General features: G+C 31.6%; 1 protein-coding gene across 2 annotated transcripts in view; it reads left to right on the top strand.

Annotated features, from left to right (window-relative positions):
• The window catches only part of LOC126780481 (carboxyl-terminal PDZ ligand of neuronal nitric oxide synthase protein), a 217,394-nt gene that overhangs the window by 27,177 nt on the left and 166,075 nt on the right, over nt 1-24,142 (top strand). The window lies entirely within an intron of this gene.

Here is a 24,142-nt window from a genome sequence, read left to right as displayed (position 1 = left end):
AATGCTTAGTATGAGACAAGTCCAATCGTTTTGAACGTGATAATATTGAAGCAAGTCAGCTAGTGGCTTCGATCAACTCTCTCACGTTTGCTAAAGTTGAGAAATCATGTATAATGAAATAATTCTATGTTTCACTTGATTTTTTTAAAGTAAGCTTGCATAGATAGATTTTATTAATTTATAAAAGGTTGACGAACTGACCAAACGCCCACCATACATTGGCAATGTAAGAAGTATTAAACAACCCCTAAATGGTCAATGCGACCTTGACCTTGGGAACTAAGATGATATGTGCCTGTAATTAAACTAATTTACCGCTTAATCACCCTTCAAACCGGAACACTGCAATAATAACTAGTCTCGTAGACTATGATAAAACAAAAGCATTAAGCTGTAACGTATGGGTCGTTGGAGTTGGTCCGGTTGATAGAACAAGTTATCTTAATCGAAGGTAATAGGTGCGACTATGGGCAAGAAATAAATAAAATACTCAAATGTCACAAATATATAATAGATAACATCTGAATAGTTATATAATTCATAAATAATGTAAAATTACCTTTTTTCATTGTATATAATATAAGCTTGTGTTGTTATATACTCAAACAATAGGCAACAAAGGGAATGAAAAGTGGCTAATTTCCGGTAAACACGGAACCTAACTAACGTAAACTCAATACTTCAACGTTGTTGTAAACTATAAAATGGTTCGCAATAAAGTTTAATAGTTCGTACACTTGTTAAATTCTCGGACAATGGAAAGCGACTCAATGCGAGGGCTTATGATATTTGCATTTCTAATTTATAGCACATGTAAACAACGATAACCGTTCCCGGCCTCCACTTAACCGGCGTGGTGATAAACCCTCGCAGAATGAACAGCAGTCTATTAAACTATTATAATAGCAATCCTGGATTCTACCATTGTGGCAAATATCAATCTATATTAAAAGAGAAGACTTTTTGTTAGTAATGTTTAACTGAAAACTACTGAATTGAACTGACTGCTACTGAATTAACATACGTAAAACTTATACCAGAAGATGCAACGCGTTCAGAGAAAGTTTTAGCATATAATAGTAGTGATTTAGTGTTTAGTAGCTACGGTTCGCAGTTTCACACGCTTTAAATTAAAACTATTGACGCGACTAGCGCGAATTTCATGTTTTTATAATAAACGCTCGGGTGGTATTATAATACGGAAGTAGACCCAGTGTGAGGGAATAGACCACGTGTATAATCTGTTGGGACAACGAACGTGACCAACTAATCTAATTACAGTTAAATTTCTAGCCACGGGCTATACTAAGGATATGACAAAAAAAATAATCGACTCGAAACGGGATTTAAACCAGTACATCGAGACGTATAAACTAGACTCACGGCTAATACGTTCTTCCTACTAGTATTACGAATTGCATAAGCGTTTGTTTGCCGATGACAGAGCTAACAACGCCCTTTTACTCGTTTGCCTAGTCTAGCAAGCTAATAGATCAAACAGGCCACAAGCGGAATCTTACCCTGAAGCTAGATAATCAATACATCGTAATAAATTTGTCACATTTAGTTATGCCCTAAAATAGAAATTATGAAAAGGTTATACTTAAAATCAACGAACGATGCAGAATGTTCATATTTTCTGTCTGCGCAAGCGTTACGTGAATTAGTCTTAAATAAGTCCATATTAGATTCTGAAATTAATAAGGATTGCTTAATCTCCGCTTCTTGGTATAAATGTGATTGAACTGGCGCTTTGTTATGCGATATCGTGCGCCGTGAAACTGATTTTCTTAAGCGTGCCATTCTTCTAAAAAAGAAAAAACATTAAACGACATTAATATCTATAATAAAATTTTATTTACAAATAACAATGACTAGATATATAATTTTCATTGTATGGTCTTAAAATTTTGGATATATTATTACGTATTATTCTAGCATATATTCTCTGATTAGTTTGAGCATATTTATACAAGCCGACGAGGGATATAGCAAACATAAACATAGAAAAACTAATATTTCATCTCTTTTGAAAAGTAATTTATGCTGAGCACTTCCATTATAGTTTCCTCATCATTTCACCATATTATTGATAAATAAAGAATTGAAAAACACGGGTCCGATTGGACTTAAGCAATGGCCTTGCTTAATCGCCAGTAAATACGTAAATAATAAATAAAAATATATATGAGCGCTAAAAATTGTGCTCAATTTTATAGTATTAGTTCTAAAAGGATAAATGGTGACGACTAAGTGAAACGTGCATGTGTCGAATAAAAATCTGCGACGTTTGTATCCACCACCCGGCATAGTAGCAATATGGTGAAATTGCTCCAAGAATTCTTATCGATAGACAATTAATGACTGGTGTAATTGTTATAAAAGGGATAAAAAACTTTATACATATCATTCAAAAGGTATCGTGGCATGTTATCACAATTAAATTCAATGAATTTTGTCTATAAAAACATTTATATATATAAAACCATTTATAGATAAATTTTGATCACGAGTGATTATTGCAGTAGTTATTAGGTAATTTCTTTGTGAATATCAAAGGTTTTTGTATGCATTTAATTCGTCTGAAATACGCGCAATATTAATAAGTTCATGTTACTTAATTAACATCAAATTAACGTTGACGGTCCAAAGGGAATACGTGTCAATGCGAAAATTACGATACATTCTCGTACGTCTCAGGGTCCTGCAGTGCTTATTATATATGAACTCACTTCATGGTGATACACGATTTTGATGCGTGTATTCTTGAAATGTTATAATTATTGCGTTCAATGTTGCATATCACCTTCTGACATCGTACGACTGTTTTCTACGTTGTGTTTAGAGTTTGTTCTTACAGAATAGACTTATTGACGTCAATTTAATGTCAGAGACCAATTTTAAATTTCAACTACGACAATTGTCCGCTATTACCAATATCTACTTATCTAGTTAAACTAGATAGATATTGAAATATTAAGTGATTTAACATTTTTTAAAAACTAGCTGTTACACGCCCGCTTTGCTTATATAATATATGATCAAACGAACTTCTCAAGTGAGGTTCGATCATTATTATATGAGTTGTTTCATTCGAAGATATAATTAAGTAGGGAGTCCTTCTAACCTACAAGGTAATGTCGCATATTAAGAGTTTTTTTTTCCTGTGGTACAAAATAAAAAAAGTAACTTTCTATGTACCCACATTATCCTGTATGTACCTTCATCGGTCCTGGGCCCGGTTTAAGCCTCATTATTTTTTATAGTATGTATTTTTGCAAAACTTCAGGGTTTTTGAGAGGAAGGGTATTTATATCTTCGAATGAAACAACTCATATAATAATGATCTAACCTCACTTGAGAAGTTCGTTTGATTGTATATTACATTTCGTTGTTTTATTCTTCAGATATAATTAACTAGGTAGATGTTTAAAGATTTCCAAGTTTTGCTAAATATGTTACCTTGTAGGTTAGAAATACTACCTATATATTAAAAGAGTCCATTTAATATTCATCGAGGTATACCCAAAATTACCATCCAACAGCTCAAACTTTTGCATTTTTAATATTAGTTCATAAAACATTACACTATATTGTCGCCATTTAATAATTATAATGATAATATAAATCACATAAACCCAATTAATTTATTTTAAAAATAAATATTTAAATAACGAATATGCTTTGAAAAACTTATTTTAAAGGAAGTTTATATTTTTTATTTCAACGACATCTCACATGGGAGACTATGTAAAATTATTCTGCTCATGATTCATTCAAGCTATTTGTAGTTCCGTAGTACAAACGCTATTGTTTAAGCTTATACAGAACAGGAAATACATAAGATATGATATAGAAAAATGTAATAAATTTTGTTTAAATTACGTTATGTTACTTCGCGAACTACTTCCTCTGCTATGGGCTCTTTTTTAATTGTCAAAAAACTTTCAATAGATAAGGTTTAATTAAACCACTTTTCGTTTCACCGTCAAAACGTAAAGTACAATTTCGTGACTTTCTTTGATTTATTTGTTGGATAAAAAATATCATAACGCGTAAGGAAAACGGAGGTGCAGGCTCTATATATGTAGATAACTCTGTAGTTAGTTTTTTATTTTTTTATATGAATGCGGACGAGCATATGGGCCCCCTGTGTGGTCACGCCCATAGACATTGGCATAGTAAGAAATTTAAGCCATCGTTTACATCTCCAATGCGTCACCAACCTTGGGATCTTAGATGTTATGTCCCTTGTGCCTGTAATTACTCTGGCTTAATCACCCTTCGAACCGGAACACAACAATATCAAGTATTGACGTCTTATTCCTTTTTCAAACAAATTATAGAACTAACAACTCGATATATGTGACAGATGTAAAAACTCTTTGCATCAGAAATGTTTCACTAAAACGTTACATACATACAGTGTTTTTAAAATTCGAACTCTAAATAATCAGAAAAGTTATACTTCCAAAAAAAAAAAAACTTTTTAATTAACCTAAATAAAACTAACGCAACACGAGCCACTTCTGTTGCAGCTGTTCTAAGTTATTATAATCAACACGTGCCTTATCGGCTTAAGTTACATAACTCCATAGGAAATGAACTTGTAGCGTTAAGGTCATGGGCCTTGCCTTGCGTAACAGCTATGGTTTGTGAATGCATTCAGCGTTCTCTTAATCTATTAATGTAAAAGTTGAAGAGAGAGTTCGTGTAAACACTAGTTTTGTTGTTTTAAATCATTTTCTTTTAATATAATTCATTCTGTGTTGCAATATTATTGCAACTTTATAGTAAATTTTTATATTGCTCTAACTTATGTCTAAGTTATGTCTGCAAAGACCTCAACTATTGATCATTTACTGTTTAATTTTTTTGCTATATTTTGTAGCTGGTATGGCTTTGTAGATAGGACACTTCATAGCGGGTTAGATTTATGTAGACCAATTTTTAAAGATAACAAAAGCTTGACACTTGCCAGATTGTATATTATGGATGTAGTCATGTGTAATAAAGTATCCACACTTATGCTATAAGGCAGGTGATCTTGTAATAAGAGATCCTACTAGGTTTTTATTGCCGCCTTGGCACTGTCCTCATTAAAAAGAATGCTACATAATGTGCATCAAAATATTTAATAATGTACCTAAAAGTTTAAGAGTTAAGGTTTATTAAGATATTAACTCAAAAATTGATTAATAGATTTGGATATATATATATATATATATATATATATATATATATATATATAATCCAATCCAAAAATAATATAATCCAATCCAAATTACCTTAATTATGTCGTCGTTACAACCGCAAAGAGCGAATATACTAAAGTTATTTTATATTTTAATGAAACCTAATTAACCAGTAATGTAAACATCTAAGAAAAATATTAAAGTATTCGAAGTTCTCAACTCAGTTTCATAACAAATTGAAATATTTGAATCATATTCTCCCTTATAATTTCTATTTACTTTTACAAACGAACAGCTACGCCTACTCATTCCAACTTGTATTTTTTATATATATATGTTTTTTTTTCTTCTTGAAATATGACATATATTTCAAGTGAAGAAAAATAGGAAAACTTATATTGACGCATTATTTCATTACTAACTATGCCACAAAAAAAATGTTAATAAAAGAACAGAATCAGTATGCACCAAGTGCAAAGTGTTAGTAAAAGAGGAAGACAATCTTAATTGTGCCTTATGTACAAAAATCTACCATAAAGTATGCATCACCAGTATTGATGATATCGATAGTAATGAGACTTGGGTTTGCCACGAGTGTAAAGCTAATAGCCGACGCCGTGTAAATAATACAATTACAACAAGGGTTAAGAAAACTAGACTTTTGAAAACAATAAATTTACAACTACTGATTGTAAATCTAATTCTTCTTCTCCTAAAGTTATACAAATAACAAAACGAGACATTAGAGATATAATTAATAATGAAATATGAGAACTGGTTTATTAATAGATATTAGAAGTATACTAAGAGATTTGATACAGGAAGAATTCAAATCATTTAGAGAAGAAATAAACAGTATAGAACAGTAGATGAAAAATCAATCAACTTTAGATAAGTTAGAATAAGATAGGAAATGTTCAATGCATGATAGACAAGAGAAAACTCATAAAATTCTTTCCGGTATCTATATATTACCAAAAAGTGCGAAGGCTTCGTACTAAAACCCACGAGTTTCTATGTAACCTTTTGAGCTGTAACCATGATGTTATAATACTGACAGAAACTTGGCTAAACAACCAAATCAACGACTCCGAACTGTTTGATAACCGGTATATTGTCTACAGAAAAGATAGAGAAAATTCAACCTTCCATAAAAATAAAGAAGGTGGTGGTGTATTAGTGGTAGTGTTGAAAAAATTTAACTCGTACAGACTAAAAACATATGAAAGTAAATGTGAGGAATTATGGGTAAGAGTTCAACTAGCGAATAGTAGCTGCTGTGGAATTAATATATGTGCGATTTACCTTCCTCCATTTACAAAATTGACATTCTTACTCATTACATAGAAAATCACAACAAGATCTCCGAAATCATTAAAAATATTGTTGTCGTCGGTGATTTTAATCTAAGCTGCATAAAATGGTCTCCAAACGAAACGGATGTCACCTACATTAATAAAAATAACGTTAATGTAGCGAAAGAATTTGTAAATTATGTATATCTCAACAATTTCACTCAACACAACAATGTTAGCAACTGCAATGATAGAATACTAGATTTAGTTTTGAGTGATAATAATAACATTAAAGTGTCGCGGAATTTTATACCTCTGGTACCAGCCGATCAATTTCATCCACCGCTAGAGATATTTATTCATAATAACACGTCATCCAAAGGAATTTATAATAACACAGAACAAATAAGAATGAATTTTTTCAAGGCAGATTATGATATGATAAATAGTGCACTGGGTGAAATTAACTGGCTACATGAATTCAAAAATTGCAGTACAGTTAACGTAATGGTCGATATCTTTTACCGGAGACTATATGAAATTATAGATAACTATGTACCTAAATGTAAATCCAACGGAAACAAGAACCTACCGTGGTTTACAAGATGTCTTATCAAAATATTAAAAGAAAAACATAAGCTACTAAAAAAAATCAAATCATACGGCAATCCGTTAGATGAAATATCATTGCAAATATTAAGTAAACGTTGTAGGGTGCAATCAAAGGAATGCTACAATAATTACATTAAAAATATTGAAGATTGTATAGGCAAGAATCTGAAATACTTTTGGATTTTGTTAAAAAATAAAAAACATAATAGTTATTCTAATAATATGTACATGCAGGGTAAAAATGTAGAGGGTGAAATCAAAATTTGTAACGCGTTTGTGTCGAATTTTTCAGCAGTATACAATCCACTATCACAAACCATCATAGAAGAGCGAGGGAATGACTGGATGGGCACATCTCTTCTGAATCATTTGCATATTACAAGAAAATTAATAAAACATCATTTAAAGTAAACAAAAGCACAGGCTCAGATGACATCCCACCTATATTCCTGAAGATATGTGCTAATCAATTCAGCCCTCCGTTATGCTTGATATTTAAAAAGAGTCTGCAAACAAGGATATTTCCCTTGAAATGGAAAGTTGCAAAGGTTGTTCCAATCCACAAATCCGGTGATGTAGATAAAATTGAAAATTATAGGCCAATGTCTATTTTACCAGTAATTGCCAAAACTTTCGAAGCTTCGGTTCTTCCGCACCTTACTTTTTATTTTAAGTAACACCAAAACAATAATCAACACGGTTTTGTAATAGGCAGATCGACAAATACTAATCTGGTGGCATATACAGACCGTATTATGATGTTAAAGGACGATCAAATACAAGTCGATGCTATCTACACAGACTTTTCGAAAGCCTTCGATAGATTATGTCATAATACACTATTACAAAAAAACTATCTAGTTACGGAATAGTTGGATCTTTACTCGATTAGCTTAAATCGTATTTAAACGATCATACACAATACGTTGTTGTAAGTGGTTTTCGATCTATCTCTTACAAAGTCAGTTCTGGAGTTCCACAAGGGTCCATGGTTTTTCAATGTTTTCATAAGGGATGTAATCAATACAATCAAGCATAGTGAAGTTTTCCTTTTTGCAGATGATTTGAAACTTATTAAACCAATTAAAAGTAATTTAGACTGTGTACAACTTCAAGAAGATTTAAACGCTTTACATAAGTGGTGTGAAATGAACAAAATGATAATGAATCCCGAAAAATGTTTTCATATAAAGTTCACCCGCAATATAAAAAACATCCCATCAGATTATTGCACTCAGGGATGCATTTTAAAAGAAGTTACACAAATTCGGAATCTGAGCATCATTTTAGATTCAAAGCCAACTTTTTCGCCGCATTTAGATAGCATCACTGCAAAAGCTTCAAGAAATTTGGGTTTCTTAATAAGAAATGCCAAAATATTTAAACACGCGTCAACAAAAAAAAATGTTATACAATGTATACGTGCGAAGCATCCTAGAATATTGTAGTACAGTATGGTCACCATATTATAACGTGAATCAACTAAAAATTGAGAGAGTACAAAAAAGATTTTTGCATCATTTCACTTTTTCAAGTTAAGGTTCAAAACAAAATTATAACTACAAAGACCCAATAACATTTTATAACATGTACAGCCTTTCAAATCGTAGAATTCTTTATAATTGGATCTTTTGTTCGTGTACAAAATAGTCAGAAATAGAATTGACTGCCCTCAAATTCTCAGGGGAATAAATTTCAATGTGCCTAGGAAAGTATGTCCACGTTATCCAATAAGTGTATTTTACATTAGACCATCTAAAACTAAACTAGGACAAAATGCACCTCTTGTAAAATTCTTTGATTCTTGTAAAATGTATAATAAATACTCAATGTCAGTTGACATATTTGAGGACTCCATTAATAAATACAAAAAAAATCTGAAGTTATTATTAGAATTCTAATTACAAAAAACATATGTTGCAAGCATGTTTGTTTAAGAAAGTAATGAAAAAATGTATTTAAAGTTATTATTATTATTCAACTTAAATTTTGAAATTTTTAATTAATTACTATTTATTGTTTTCTTATTTAAATTATTTTATTATACATTTTTAATGTGATAAATGAAATAAGTGCACTCATTAATTATACTATTTACAGCTTTCTTTTCAATGTTATTAATTGTTATTATTTATTTATTTTTATTACTATTTTTTCTATAGAAATGTGGTAACAAATTTTGGTAATTTAGTATTATAAAAAATATTGCTTATGTTATAATCTGTTTATACTATACCTTAATATGCACGTTGTGGCCGTCTTTAAAAGTCGCACATTTTATGTAAGTTGAATGTATTTGTTTTTTTTATTATATGTAAAAGTGTGGTGACTGCTGATGGTCCTTAATAAAATAAAATAAAAAACACTGGGCTTATTTCAGACCAACGATAAAGCCTCGTTCAGATGATCTACTTACGAGGGCTTATCCCACTGGAGGGAATGCATTATTGTATCAGAGTTTGCAGCGTGACTACGCTTGTGTAATTACAGGCACAAAGGACTGAACACATTATGTCCCACGGGTTGCAGCACATCGGTAATGGAACTAGATCTGTGATGTTCGTATTGTGATTGTCTTCGCGCATACGTGACCCGATAACCGGCCAACACATCTTATTTAATTATTTCAATTATGTTGAATTATAAAATCGATATTATTTGATTAGATTGTATATTTTGATTTTTATTGAAGTATGCTTATAGAGCATTGATTAATTGAAAAACAGCTCATTCACGATGGAATTATGATTTTATTTTAAGTTACTCTGATTCATGTATTCATTAAGAGTAAAGTACGAGCGTATTACACGAACAATTTCGTTGGACTATCCGATCCAGACTAAATTTCAGAGTTTTCGTTTGAGATTTCAATATTCCAAGTGTTCCACGGATAAGCATAGTTGGTAATAGTTTATGCGATCAACAAAGTTTCGTAATTTATGTAAACAATAATATTGTTGTTTGCAACTAACATCGGTGCGCCTGTTCAACTTGTTTGCAATGCTTCAACTTGTTTATTTCATTGAACGAATATAATATAAACGGACGTAAGATCCAATGACGAAGAAACAAAGAAGGACGTATGCCGTGATGGCGAAAAGCAGGACGGTTTTCTCGTACATCTATCTTCTCCCTTGTGAGTGCGTAATGCGTGTACACTTCATTGTTGTATAGTATTAAAATAATATGAAAAATATATTTATTTCATTTAAAAAAGTTATTTTTTTGTTTTTATTTTTTGTTTAATTACAAATCCTTTCTACCACCACCAGTTTTGATGTTTCTTTCTTCACCCTTGTACGAGGGCGCGGCCGCCCCGCGTTCGTTTGTTAGTTATTCTATGTCCTTTTCTGTAACCCTGTTATTGAGTATGCAATTTCATGAAGATCGGATCGGATGATCAAAGTCACATTTGCATTACAACAATTGAACTCTCACTAACTCTCTTCTATTTTAAATCATAATTAATTAACTTTAATTCTTAAGTTGGAAAATTGTAATGAGTCGATATGGTGTTACATTAATCGACGTCCGTGTGCGTTTAATTATGTATAATTGTCACTAGTTTTTTCATTCGTGTTGCTTTCCGAGGCACGGGATTGTTAACACTGGAAAATTCAAAACTTCTGATACAGAGAGATGTAAGATTAAAATACTATAAAAAAAATACATTTTTACTTTTACTATGTGTTTTAAAACTCGGTTATATCGTCGACTGCGTTTCTTTTACTTTTTATATGAAAGACGTGCTTCCTGCTCATGACCCTTGAAGGTTTTTAACCTCTAAGCACCTGCTCTTACCACTACGAGAAAAGAAATAAAACAACAGTCTCGTTTAAAGGCTAGAGTTTTATTCACTTGTAATGTTACACACTTAATCTTAAAAAGTAATTATTGCTGTTTAATTATGTTTAACTGCAGGAATGTATAAAAAAATATTTATTATGATCTTTAAAACATATAACGAATCCCAGTGACTGGACTACGTGAATACTAACCGAAGATTAATTCATGTGTATTTTGTGTTTACCTGAAGTCCGCATGTGTCAGTGGAAATTTTAGAACATGTATACCATTATAGGAAATTTACAAGCTGTAATATTATTTTGCTTAATAAATCAATTTAGAACAATAACTCAAACAACTGACGCAAAACAAATTGTAGACAAAATAATAATAAAAATAATAATTTGCAATCAAATTTTGATTGCCTGGAAATTAAAACATGCGGGAACATAAAACTATAAACCGATATGAAAATACAATAAAAGCAAGGGCTGCAAACTACAGGACCGAAAAACAAAAGACAATTTAAAAACGCTTGACATTCGTATTCGTTGATTTGATGAAGATTCAAAAGTGCTAATAAGAGTGCTTGATTAATTTAACGATGCCTTTCCTACTTTTATCAGAATAATATAATTGACGTTTTGACAAATTTTCTATACAAGAACTGTCTACAAGTCAAAATTTTTTTAAATAAAGAAAATAACACAAAACGATAGAAAAATCCGCCCTTACCTGTTCAAAAACAATAACAAAATGTTTTCAATTTGACATTGGACAGTGTTTCCACATTTTGAACGACACATATATAAATCTTCTCTAGGCTTCGAATCTGATAAAGGCAAGAAGATACTACAAATCGTATTGTCTACCAGCAAGCAACTCGTATTTGTTGAATATTAATTCACAAGAAAGTATCAAAAATAAATGAAATATATACATATTCCAACGTTCAAACTTTCACGTTGATAGAAGCAGCTGTCGTAAATTTTAATTTATTGCCATCCTTAAAACGTCACGTTAAATACGTGTTGGGCTTTTGTAATACACATATTATATATACATACAATTTTGTAATTGACATAGTACAGATAAATGAGATTGAAGACGTATTTGCGTCAAATACTTTTTATTTTTTAACTATTTCTAAGCAAAAGTCAAAGTCAAAAATCTTTATTAAATATATAAGAGTTACACTTACTTATTGAATGTCATAAATCCACCACCGTATTGGGAAATAAGCACATCAGACCTGAGAAACAAAACCTTATAACACAAAGTTTTGTATTAATAATATTTTTTAACTATATTTTTTTTGTTTGTATTAACATTATATTGTATATAAGGTATTTTACAAGATTACAATATATATATATATATATAAATAATAAAAAGGGATTTATTCATTTCATTGTACGTAGTACAGTAGATAATGTGTAGAGAACAAGAGAGAAGACTGAGTTTCTAGCTTAATACACGAATTCATACGTTAAAATGTCGAAAACATGTCACACACTGATTCTCTGTTTTACATTCAGTAAACCAATTTACTTTATGAATAAATTTTGAATATTTCCTTATAATTATTCTACGAAACCTTTTCATCCCTAATTAAATGTGTTATATATTAATATGATAAAATTTAAGATAATCAGTAAATGATGTAACTAATATTTAATTGCGATACCATTTAAAACGATGATAACTTTTTGAATAAGATAATAATTTGAATACTTGAGTCGTTTTCCAAAAAACTTAACTTGCCCCATGAGGGCATTTTCTTTATGATGTTGATGACCATACAGTTACTATTAACAGAATGTCATAAGCATTAAGGACTCCCTAGCCAGATTTCACTTAAAATCTTTTGGGTATGGGCCGATACGTAATCCTCTAAAACATATATATGTGTTATTTAGATCTCTAGTTAAAAACTACATAAAGTATAGTTTTATTTTATCTTCTAGGATATAAAGTATTATTAGTATGGGCGTGATATAATCTGCCCACTCGGACGATATTCATCCTTTTACGCAATCTATTAATCTTATTTGTATTTTTATATTTTTAATTTTTAAGTCATATATATGTATACCCTTGAGTGCTTGGCATTACGCATAACGCCCTTAAGGACGCACGCGAGCACAAAGACTTTTGTCGCACGATTAAATCTACTTCGATAGTCAGGGCCGCTTTATTACGTTTTTAAAATATATGGTATCTATATTTTAAAATATTTTAACTGCAAAATTACTTCAAAGGATAAACATGAAACCGGTAAGTATATTTTCGACTTTTGAAGTTTCTTATGTAGCTGTTGCTTAGGTTTCTATTTACACTTCATCCGTAACAGCCTGTGAATGTCCCACTGCTGGGCTAAAGGCCTCCTCTCCTCTTTTTGAGGAGAAGGTTTGGAGCTTATTCCACCACGCTGCTCCAATGCGGGTTGGTAGAATTCACATGTGGCAGAACTTCAGTGAAATTAGACACATGCAGGTTTCCTCACGATGTTTTCCTTCACCGTAAAGCACGAGATGAATTATAATCACAAATTAAGCACATGAAAATTCAGTGGTGCTTGCCCGGGTTTGAACCCACGATCATCGGTTAAGATTCACGCGTTCTTACCACAGGGCCATCTCGGCTTCTTACACTTCATATACACTTTATATTACGGCTTTCGATCAGGCTACAGCACCGTGGACCACATCCATACTGTTCGGCAGATTGTGCAGAAGACCGAAGAGTATAATCAGCCGCTGTGTATGGCATTTGTGGACTACGAGAAAGCCTTCGACTCCATCGAAACCTGGGCAGTGCTCGACTCATTGCAGAGATGTCGATTGAATATATATAGATATCGATTGGAGATATATCGAGGTACTGAGATGTCTGTACAACGCCGCTACAATGACTGTCCACATCCAGGACTGTAAGACGAAGGCGATCCAACTGCGCAGAGGGGTGAGACAGGGGGATCCCCGAAACTATTCACCAGCGCGTTGGAAGACGTTTTCAAGACGCTGGATTGGACTAGATATGGAGTCAATGTAAACGGCGAGTACATCTCACACCTTCGATTTGCCGACGATATCGTCATCATAGCAGAGTCGCTGGAACAATTCACCGAAATGTTGCGTAGCCTAGGCGAGTCTTCCCGGTGTGTCGGTCTCGGTATAAACTTGGACAAGATCAAGGTCATGTTCAATAGGCATGTCGTGCCGGGACCGATATACGTCGAGGGGAAACTTCTCGAAGTTGTTAGTGAATATACCTACCTAGGACAGATAATACAAGTCGGTAGGAACAACTTCGAGAAAGAAGCCGATCGAAGAATTCGCTTGGGATGGGCAGCATTTGGCAACCTTCGTCAAGTCCTCAAGTCATCTATACCGCAATGTTTGAAGACGAAAGTCTTCAACCAATGCGTCTTACCTGCCATGACATACGGTGCCGAAACGTGGACACTAACTGCGGGACTAGTCCACAAATTCAAAGTCGCTCAGCGTGCTATGGAGCGAGCTATGCTCGGAGTGTCTTTGAAGGATAAGATCAGAAATGAGATTATCCGGAAAAGAACCGGAGTCACCGACATAGCTTGCAAAATTAGCAGGCTGAAGTGGCAGTGGGCTGGTCACGTATGTCGTAGGACCGATGGCCGTTGGAGCAGACGAGTCCTAGAGTGGAGACCGCGAATCGGCAAGCGCAGCATAGGGCGCCCTCCAGCCAGGTGGACCGACGACCTTAAGAAGGTGGCGGGCACCAACTGGATGCGGAAGGCGGAGGACAGGGAGCTTTGGCGCACCTTGGGAGAGGCCTATGTTCAGCAGTGGACAACGATTGGCTGTTGATTGATACACTTTATGAAGGAATTATGCAATTATGCTTAGACTCATCCAAGTTTCATCGCAATAATTTCGTCCACCGCCGAACACGAGATAAATTAAACACAAAACAATCACATGTACAACTTTAACGATGCTTTTCTGGGTTTGAACCTGACATATAAATACGAGTATGTAATGCAAATTTAAATCAAGCTACACTGATTCTCGCATCACTTGTTATGGTATTTTCAATTTCGATGCGAACTCGTTCGAACTTGTATTGAAATACATATTGCAAGTCGAAAAAGAAATTTGATTACTTCATTGGACTGATGACTTTAGAAGCCCGTGTTTAAACTGGGATTAAAAGCCGCCACCGACTTAGAAATTCTTATTTTAGGCTTGAGTTAAGAAATTCTCAGCCTCAGCCCTAAATTTACAAATTTGCGGTGTTATACTCCGCTTGCTGTGCTTGTAAAGCTGTTGGTATTGCGTCTGAAACTACTGGATAATGAACATGAGGGATTAAAGATAGCATCTATGTTTGCGGACACAGTTGTGCACTTTAATATCATTCGTATATCAATAGGTGGCTAATCTTTTAGATCGACCGTATTTTCTGAAATTTGATTAAGTTATTGAAAATTATCTTCCTCGTGTAAAATATCCGTGTAATTACTATAAGAATACTTTTGGTTACTCTAAAGACATACATATCATTACTTAATTGTAAACATTTCCGATTCTACCTATAAATATTGTGAAGGACGCGATGACTTAAACAATACTTTGTCTTCTTTTTTCGAATGTCAAATCAATGATGGCAGAAAGAGATGTCAGTATCCAACACACGCGAAATAACGTTTATTAATAAAGGCCGATAGTGGTAATATTTTATATATTAATAAAATAAATAAATGAAGTATATTCATGGAAGCATATTTTAATATCAATTATATATTCATAATGTAGTTCAAATTGGCGCGGGTCGAATATAAAATAGACAAATTGAAGGCCACGGTCGAGGTGGCCGGAAATATTGTTTTGAATATATTAGCGAGAACAGTCTGTAGCGACTTTTAGTAGGCTAAAAGGATTGAATTTCAAATCAATTAATGTAAATATGTTCTAGCTAGTTGTTGACATTCAAGATACGTAGCCGAGAATATTACACGCCAAATTTTGTAGGCAGTTTGAGTTTTTTTACAATTATCATAATAATAATGTCCCCCTGACCGATTTCGGCTACGTTGGCCAATCTTAAGAGTGAGAGAGAGAATTTTATAAAGTTTTATAAATTTCAAATGGAATTTGTCAAAAATATTACTTAGACCACTTTAGCTCCGGGCTAGTCAAATTAACTTGTTTTTCATTTAATAAACTTATTTTTTTATTTTCAGGATATGCAGACTTATGACGATATCTCGACGACTCTCTGAAATCATATTAAAAATTTTTATTATAATTTATTTACCGTTGGATACATATAAATAGATTTTTAAGCAGCATTTTTTTATATTACAGATTTTTAAATATATATTTTTATATATATAAATTACAGTTAACAATTGATATTGTAATTTATGAAATTTTACAAAACTATAGTTTCTATAGAGGTCACACAAATAACTGTGTTGCTTGTAATTTGCGTGCACGGAATCCCACCATCTGCATGACCTGACGAGACCAGATAGATTAAATTTTCCATTCTAGGGTGAATTGTAATTCACTTATAGGTTTTTAGATATAATTGAAAATTGTGCACTTTATACAATTTGTAGTAAATATTTGAAAGGCATCATTCGATATCATGCATTACATTCCTTTGAAACGATAGTTAAGTGGCTAGACATAATCTTACCCTTCGAGTAAGCGTATTGCGGGTTCAAATCGCGCTACTAATTTTTTTGCTATTCGTTTGTGTTTATGTTTATTTTCATGCTCGGCGGCGAAGGAAGATATCATAATAAAAAACCTATACATATTCACAATTTGTATACCATATAGCGGCTTGGTGTATTAAGCTCTAAACCTTCTCCTCAAGCGCCGTCCTTTGCCATTTTTTTCCATTATTAAATTCCTTGGTTCCTCAGTCGCAAATAGCTTATTCAGATTCTAGCAATAAATGGAAGGAATTTATTAAAGATAGAGATGACGAGTTACCTAAAAGTCCATTTAACTTTTTAAGTGATAAAGTAAAACAAAAAAGGACAAATACCCAATATTTGTCAAAATCGGTAAGGACACATTGACGGTAAGAAATGTAAAAAAATTACTTTCCATTCCATTGACAGAAACAGCTCATCATCAGTGTTTAGCAGCTGTTTTAACTAAGTTATAAGTAAGCCGTAATATCGAATGTATGGGAGTCAAGAATACTATGCGTTTATGTTGACGTTTAAATAAGTAATATCGGGGTAGTAGCCCATTACAATTAAGCCATACAAGCGATTGTAATTAAAATATGAAATACTTTTTTTTATTTACTTTTAAGTTGCATAACAATCTAAAGAAATTTACAAAACGTATCACGTTCAGATTACATAGTAATTATCGCGAGGCATGCAACGCTCTTGCGTTTGTAGTAAATGCATGCTACTGAATAAGTCAACAGAAATACATTCATAGAGTTCAGTGACCGCGGTTAAGAGTCAATGTAACAGCTTCTCAGTTATCTTAGATTGATGTTGTAAATAATTTGAAAAATAAAACACTTTACAATTTATTTAAATATAATTTTAGAGTAAAATCAATTTTGATTCGAAACTCGACATAATTTAAAATTACATTAAAAATATGATTAAATTGAACATTTTTTTAGAGAAATAACTAGACTTAAATATTATAATATGTAGATATCGTTTTCGTATCCCATATAATAAAAATTGACCTCGCAAAAAACGTTAGTAAAAGTGCTAATCAAAATTTATAAAAATAATAGATGAAAATAAACTAAATCACTTTTATATTGTCATGTATGCAACTCTTATTGAGTTACATATAAATGTAAATAAATAAAATAAGGTTAAACTCGAAGGATTTATTGGTAGTCATTGTAGAGTTGAACTATTTACTTTTTAAATGCGCCCTATCAGGTCGACGGTACCGAGTCATTATCATCCTGATTACACATTGCACGACCACACAAGGAACGCACATTAGTTTCAATTCGATACAATTAGACGCATATCAAAATGGACTTCCTGGATTTGTTTACATTTTCACCTATTTTATGAAACTTGTTCGTAATTGTGCTGCCACACTACAGTTATATTTATTTTTCAAAATATTTTCAATATCAAGGAGAACTATAAAATTTACAAAATACATACATTTTTTTTTTTTTTTTGGAAATTCAACGCTCTCATATATAACAATCACTTTACTCTTTGAATACGTTCGTTTAATAACCATTAATGTTAAATAATCCTACTAATATTTAATTATTCTTACTTAGTGGTAAGGCTTCGAGTAAACCCGTATGGATATGTACCACTCACTAATCAGATATTCTACCACCAAACAGCAGTATTGTTGTGTTCAGTGCAACTACAGACATAAGGGACATAACATCTTAGTTCCCCAACTTGATGGCGCATTAGCAATGTAGGTTAATATTTCTGATATTACCGTCCGCATTATTTTATAAAAAAAATAAGGCGAATATAAAAAAATACATTAATTCAAGTTTAATGATATTTAGTTGGTGTAGTATGGTAGGTTACCATACCTACGTTTATTTTTTTTTTGTTATTACATAATATTTACATACAATAGTAAGTTCATTGACTCGGACCAGTGAGAGTGACTTAGTTTAAGTTGGCTTACTAAGTTAATTGGCTTTTTTATATATTTTTTCGAACTTTATTAAATAAATTACAATTAATTTGCTTTGACATATATTGTTGAGATATATCTCATGTTAGTTTTGGAAAGTTTTACGACATTATATTTTTATTTAAGTAAAAACTATTTGTATTTTGTATTTTATACGTGGAAATCACAATATATTTTTTTAAGTGGCAAAAAAAAAAATTCTTAGGGCCAAGAGACTCTATTAATTCATAAGTTATATAAACATAAGTAAATAAAAAAAAATTAAACAGACTCTTGGAATATAGCATACCCATAACGTAATTAAATAATTTTTTTGAATAGAAAATATGTACGTTGAAAACGTTGACCTTGTTGACCGGTTCAAACCCGATCAAGTGCCACTAAGTGATGAAGTATGACTTAATATGTCTTGATTGAACTAATATTCTCGAACAAATCATGTAATCCTACATATCCACATGTGGTATTAGCTCTAAGTTTTTTGTTACATAAGAAATCTTTATGTACTGTCAATATCTATAATAGTTAGTCGATCAACTGCTGAATTGAAAGCGATTCGAATCGTCATAACAAGCTTTCAATCAAAGTAAAGAAACAAAAATGTATTTAGCAAAAGTTTGCAATCTCTTAGATTTGGTTGATTTAATTTCAATATCTAATTATCACCCTTTTAAATATTTTGTGAGCGACAAATGTTGAGCAATTGCAAATAGAATATTACTGGTTCAATAATAATATAGATATTATTATTTAACTGGCTTAAATTTAAGTTTTAAGCAAAATAAATAATTTTGTTTTATTCGTTCAAGTAAACCGCTAAAGTATAAATAAATTTTATCAAGCAAAACAAGTACAGTCAACAAAATAAGTTATTTGCAGAAAAAAAATAAGCTTTTGTTAAAAAAATTATAAATTATTATTATAATAATAATTTAAAAAATAATATGTACTGACTATGCTATTATTATTCATAAGGCAATATCACCAATGAATGTTTGTGCTAACGTTACATCCTTACAGTATCCCTCATTAAAAGTTTTGGAGAATTCACTATGTAAACAAAGAGTTAGTCTATACTCGACGATTTGGGGAGCCATTTTGTTAAAGTTTCGAGGTTTTATTTGTACGAGTTATTGTTATGAATGAAAGTTAAAATTACTGTATGATAATTTAACAAAGTGCGGTAATCTCGGATTCGACGCTTGAACATTCCCCGTATTTACAAAAAAAACCTTTAAAAATGACCATTAAAAACTATTTACGAAAAATAATTTCATAAGACTAAAGAAATATTAGTGTTTGATAATTAAATAAATACGTGACATCACATGTTTTTTTTTACACACCAAGCTTAACTTTTGGACGCGATGGACCAGAACAGTACCTACTCGTGAAAGAGATAAAGAGGTTCAAATTTATAAGCAAAATGTACTTTTAATTAACCTAATGCTGATGAAGGAAAACGTTATCAGGATATTTGGACTTCATAATATAATATGTATTTAATATTTCAATGAAGCTACAAAAATTAATGAACGTTATTGCTAAAGTTGCTGAAATTTAAAACTTATTTGTCAAATTGTATCCGAATACTCGTGGTCTAAATACTTTAAGAAATAAAAATTAAATTTAAAAAGTTAATTTATTCAAAGAAATATTAATATTGTAATTCTTGCAGCAATTACGAACTTCTTCGTAAATACGATCACTAATCCGTGATATAATCCTTTCATCACTCACAGTAAAACTTGTTCTAACAATCCTTGCTCAGTGTAACTTTCACTGTAACAAACAGTGAACTTTTGCTTAACTAAAACTTGAATTCGAATTTGTTATTTTAATTATCAATCATATTTCTTATACAAAAATAAAGTTTTTATATTTAATACTTATTTATTTATTATATATACTTATTTATTTTATTTAATTAAATCATTGATGGCGTTTTATTAAGAAATAATAAGCCGAGCAATAAACTACGAAGAACGTATTTTATTGTATTAATTAGGATTCTTTATACTTAGTTCATCTTATAAAATGAGGATTGGAAAGTGCTTTTAAATGGTCTACTGGAGAAAGGTATTATTAGGTCCTTACGTATGAAATTAGCGTTTTCTACTGAGAAATATAAAGTAATTTTTTTTTTGTAAAATATATTTAATTAATCATAGATAATAACGGTGCATCCGTTATTATCTATGCATTTTTGCCATCTCATAGGTAGTTCATTGATCCCTTTACTAAAAAAACCATATGGGCGAGAATCAATAAACTCTTTGAAGGCGGTTTGGACTGCCGCATCGGAGTTGAAATTTTTTTCCTTGTAAGAAGTTGTCCAAATTCCGGAAAAAATGGTAATCTGTTGGAGCAAGGTCCGGGGAGTACGGTGGATGTCGCAGACATTCCAATTGTAGCTCATCTAACTTAGTGGTTGTTTGTTGTGCAGTGTGTGGTCTTGCGTTGTCGTGAAGCAGCAGTGGCCTAGAGTGATTGACCAATCTCGCTCGTTCAGCAGCTAGTTCTTCCTTCATGGTTTGCAGTTGCCGACAATAGATATCTGCCGTAATCGTTTGGCTAGATTTTAGAAAGCTGTAGTGAACGACAGCGGTGGTAGTCCACCAAACACTCACAAGTAACTTTTTCTGATCAATTTTTGTTTAGGGCAGGATTTGGCTGGCTCTCCAGGGTTCAGCCATTGCGACGAACGGTTCCGGTTATCGTACAGTATCCACTTTTCATCACAAGTAATAATTCGATTTAAAATCCCTTCATTATCGTATCGGTTGAGCAAAATACGATTATTTAATTCAGTTTCTTTTAGAAATAATTAAATTACGGTGTAGTTAGTTGTTGTAGTGTTCTTAAAAACAAAATGCTTACATTCATAAAAATTAGTTTATTTTAAATAGCTTAAACATATTTAAAGTATAAAGTTTACTTTCAATGTAGTAAGACACTGTATAAAATAACCCGAAGATTTAAGACTGAAAAGTTTTGTAGGCCAATTGATTAATGAAGATTAAGTTAAGAACTGCCACGAAACTTGGCCGACGAACTAATTGCAGAAAATTAAAAATATAAAATATTTTTTAAATTTATAATTAATATATAAATAAAACTTATTCTCGTGTTCTAAATATTTAAATGCACCAGATATTTAAATAAAATTAAATAATAATCATTTAGTGAGTTATTGCATAAAATATATTTTAATATAACTAGACGTGTCAGTAAAAATGTATGTAAAAATGTATGGCGTTTTTTTATCGCAAAATTCTCAAGAGGAGCCCGGAGTGTGGAAGTCGGCACCGGGTGCTTAAGATCCGGTGCCTCGGAAAGCTCATTAGTCTGTTGATCGTGCCTGAACACGTCAAATCGGATTATATGAGAGTAAGGGAATATATGCTACTTATGTACCCTATAGAGTCCCTTGAGAATGGCCGACGTTGACGCAGTCGGTCAAGAAAACTTTGCTATAAAGTAAAGAGTAAAATTTTAATGCATCGATATTTCTGTTAGTAAAGCTTAGCTTAGTTAAGAAACAACACTGATTTTATCTGTGGTGTATTCAAATACATGCATAATTTAAAGAATATATGTAATAACTCACTCACTTATGAACCACATAAAATACATTTTGATTATGAGTATTGAATGAGAAAAAGCTTCATCATTTAAAATCAGTATAATTTGTATGTAAGAATAAGTATGAAATATTCTTGTTTTTGAACTTAAGATTTTTCTAACTTAATATTGTATCTGTTTTATAAAATTACAAGCTTTAATCCGTATAATATTTTTAAACATATATTAAAACTTTTATAAGTCATTTATAAAAGTTTCAAAGAAACTCGCTGAATTTCAGCGTAAACAAATCAATCAATCCGGACATCGTTCTAAATAAATCAATTATATTTTTGCAGCCGAATTATTATACAATTTTTAACTCAATACTTGTTTCCACACTAATTTTCAATGAAATACATTTTCAGTAGTACAAAGCAAAAGCGCTTCTATTTAATTAAGCGTAAAGAACATTATGTTTGTCATTTAATCGTAGACGTATATTTGGTAGAGGCAGTAATTAAAGACATACATCTCTGGAACGGGTTGGCTGTGACAACACGACTTGCTTGTTTTTATTGACGACAATACGGCGCTTTCCAACGCAATATTAATTTTGATATTAAGCTTGTATATTAATCGGATTCGTGTGACGTTTAATCTCTAAGCTATTTTATACGTTCGTGAACATAGTTATAAATAAAATAGGTGTATTTACCATAAATCGCAAAGTTGTGTCATTAATTAACACATGTTTTGAATATCCAAGTTAACGTATCAATGACTATATCTATAATATTCGATTTTATAAGTTGGAAATATAGTATAGTTTATATAAGCGTAGTACATACTTTGTAATGAAATCTGAAAGAGATATTAGCTACTGTACAACATAGTAACAGTAACAGTAACAGCCTGTTAATGTCCCACTGCTGGGCTAAGGCCTCCTCTCCCTTTTAAGGAGAAGGTTTGGAGCTTATTCCACCACGTTGCTCCAATGCGGGTTGGTAGAATACACAAGGTAGAATACAAAAAACATTTTTTTCTTATTAAAAAAAAAAAAACCAAGGTGGCCTAGTGGTTAGAACGCGTGAATCTTAACCGATGATCGTGGGTTCAAACCCGGGCAAGCACCACTGAATTTTCATGTGCTTAATTTGTGTTTATAATTCATCTCGTGCTTGACGGTGAAGGAAAACATCGTGAGGAAACCTGCATGTGTCTAATTTTCATTGAAATTCTGCCACTGTACAACATAACCGTACGAAATGATAATATAATATGAAATATTATAATACGTTGCAAAGAATTCAATTTATTCAAGTAGGTTGTTAGATGTACTTTAAATTGACATAAAATTTTGTATTCATGACTGAGATTTACTAATTATATTAAAATCATTTCTTATAAAAATATTTTACTTTAAAATTTGATAAGCGAATATTATTCAACAGAATAAAGTTTTAAAGTAGTTTGGCGAAAATTCATATAACGTTGGCCTGATGTTACATTATACATTTTATCTTAGATGAATATTACTCACATTTTAAGAAAAAAAATATGACCTCGCGTATGGTAGTGACGTAAAAAAGAGTTTTTTAGACACTCCGATATAGAGATATTTTAAGTTTATATCGATTTAGAGTAATTCGGATTCCCAGGTTTATACAAAAATACGAATTATACAAAAGCTATTTTACAAATGACACTGTTGTACATGTCATGTGGAATGATAGCAAGAATGCCAGCAGCGTTTCCGCGTTGAATCGCAATTCCGTTTCTTTAGGTGAAAAATGAAACGGATCTCCTGTCACCTGGCAATTAAGAGGGTGTTTTATTATTTAAGTTTTATTTTTTCACAATTATTGCAAGGTCCAAGGCCAAAAAATATAATGTACTAATATGATTTCATATAAAAAAAATTAAAATAAATACATCTTCCGTTATTTTTTAATAAGATCTATATATTATCTATCTAGGAACACTGCCATTTCGAATAATAATATACTTAGATTAATTATCATTT

Source organism: Nymphalis io, chromosome Z (assembly GCF_905147045.1).
Source record: "Nymphalis io chromosome Z, ilAglIoxx1.1, whole genome shotgun sequence".
In the NCBI taxonomy this organism is placed as follows: domain Eukaryota; kingdom Metazoa; phylum Arthropoda; class Insecta; order Lepidoptera; family Nymphalidae; genus Nymphalis; species Nymphalis io.
Note: the sequence above shows the minus strand (reverse complement) of the source record. Positions and strands in the feature narration are given on the sequence as shown.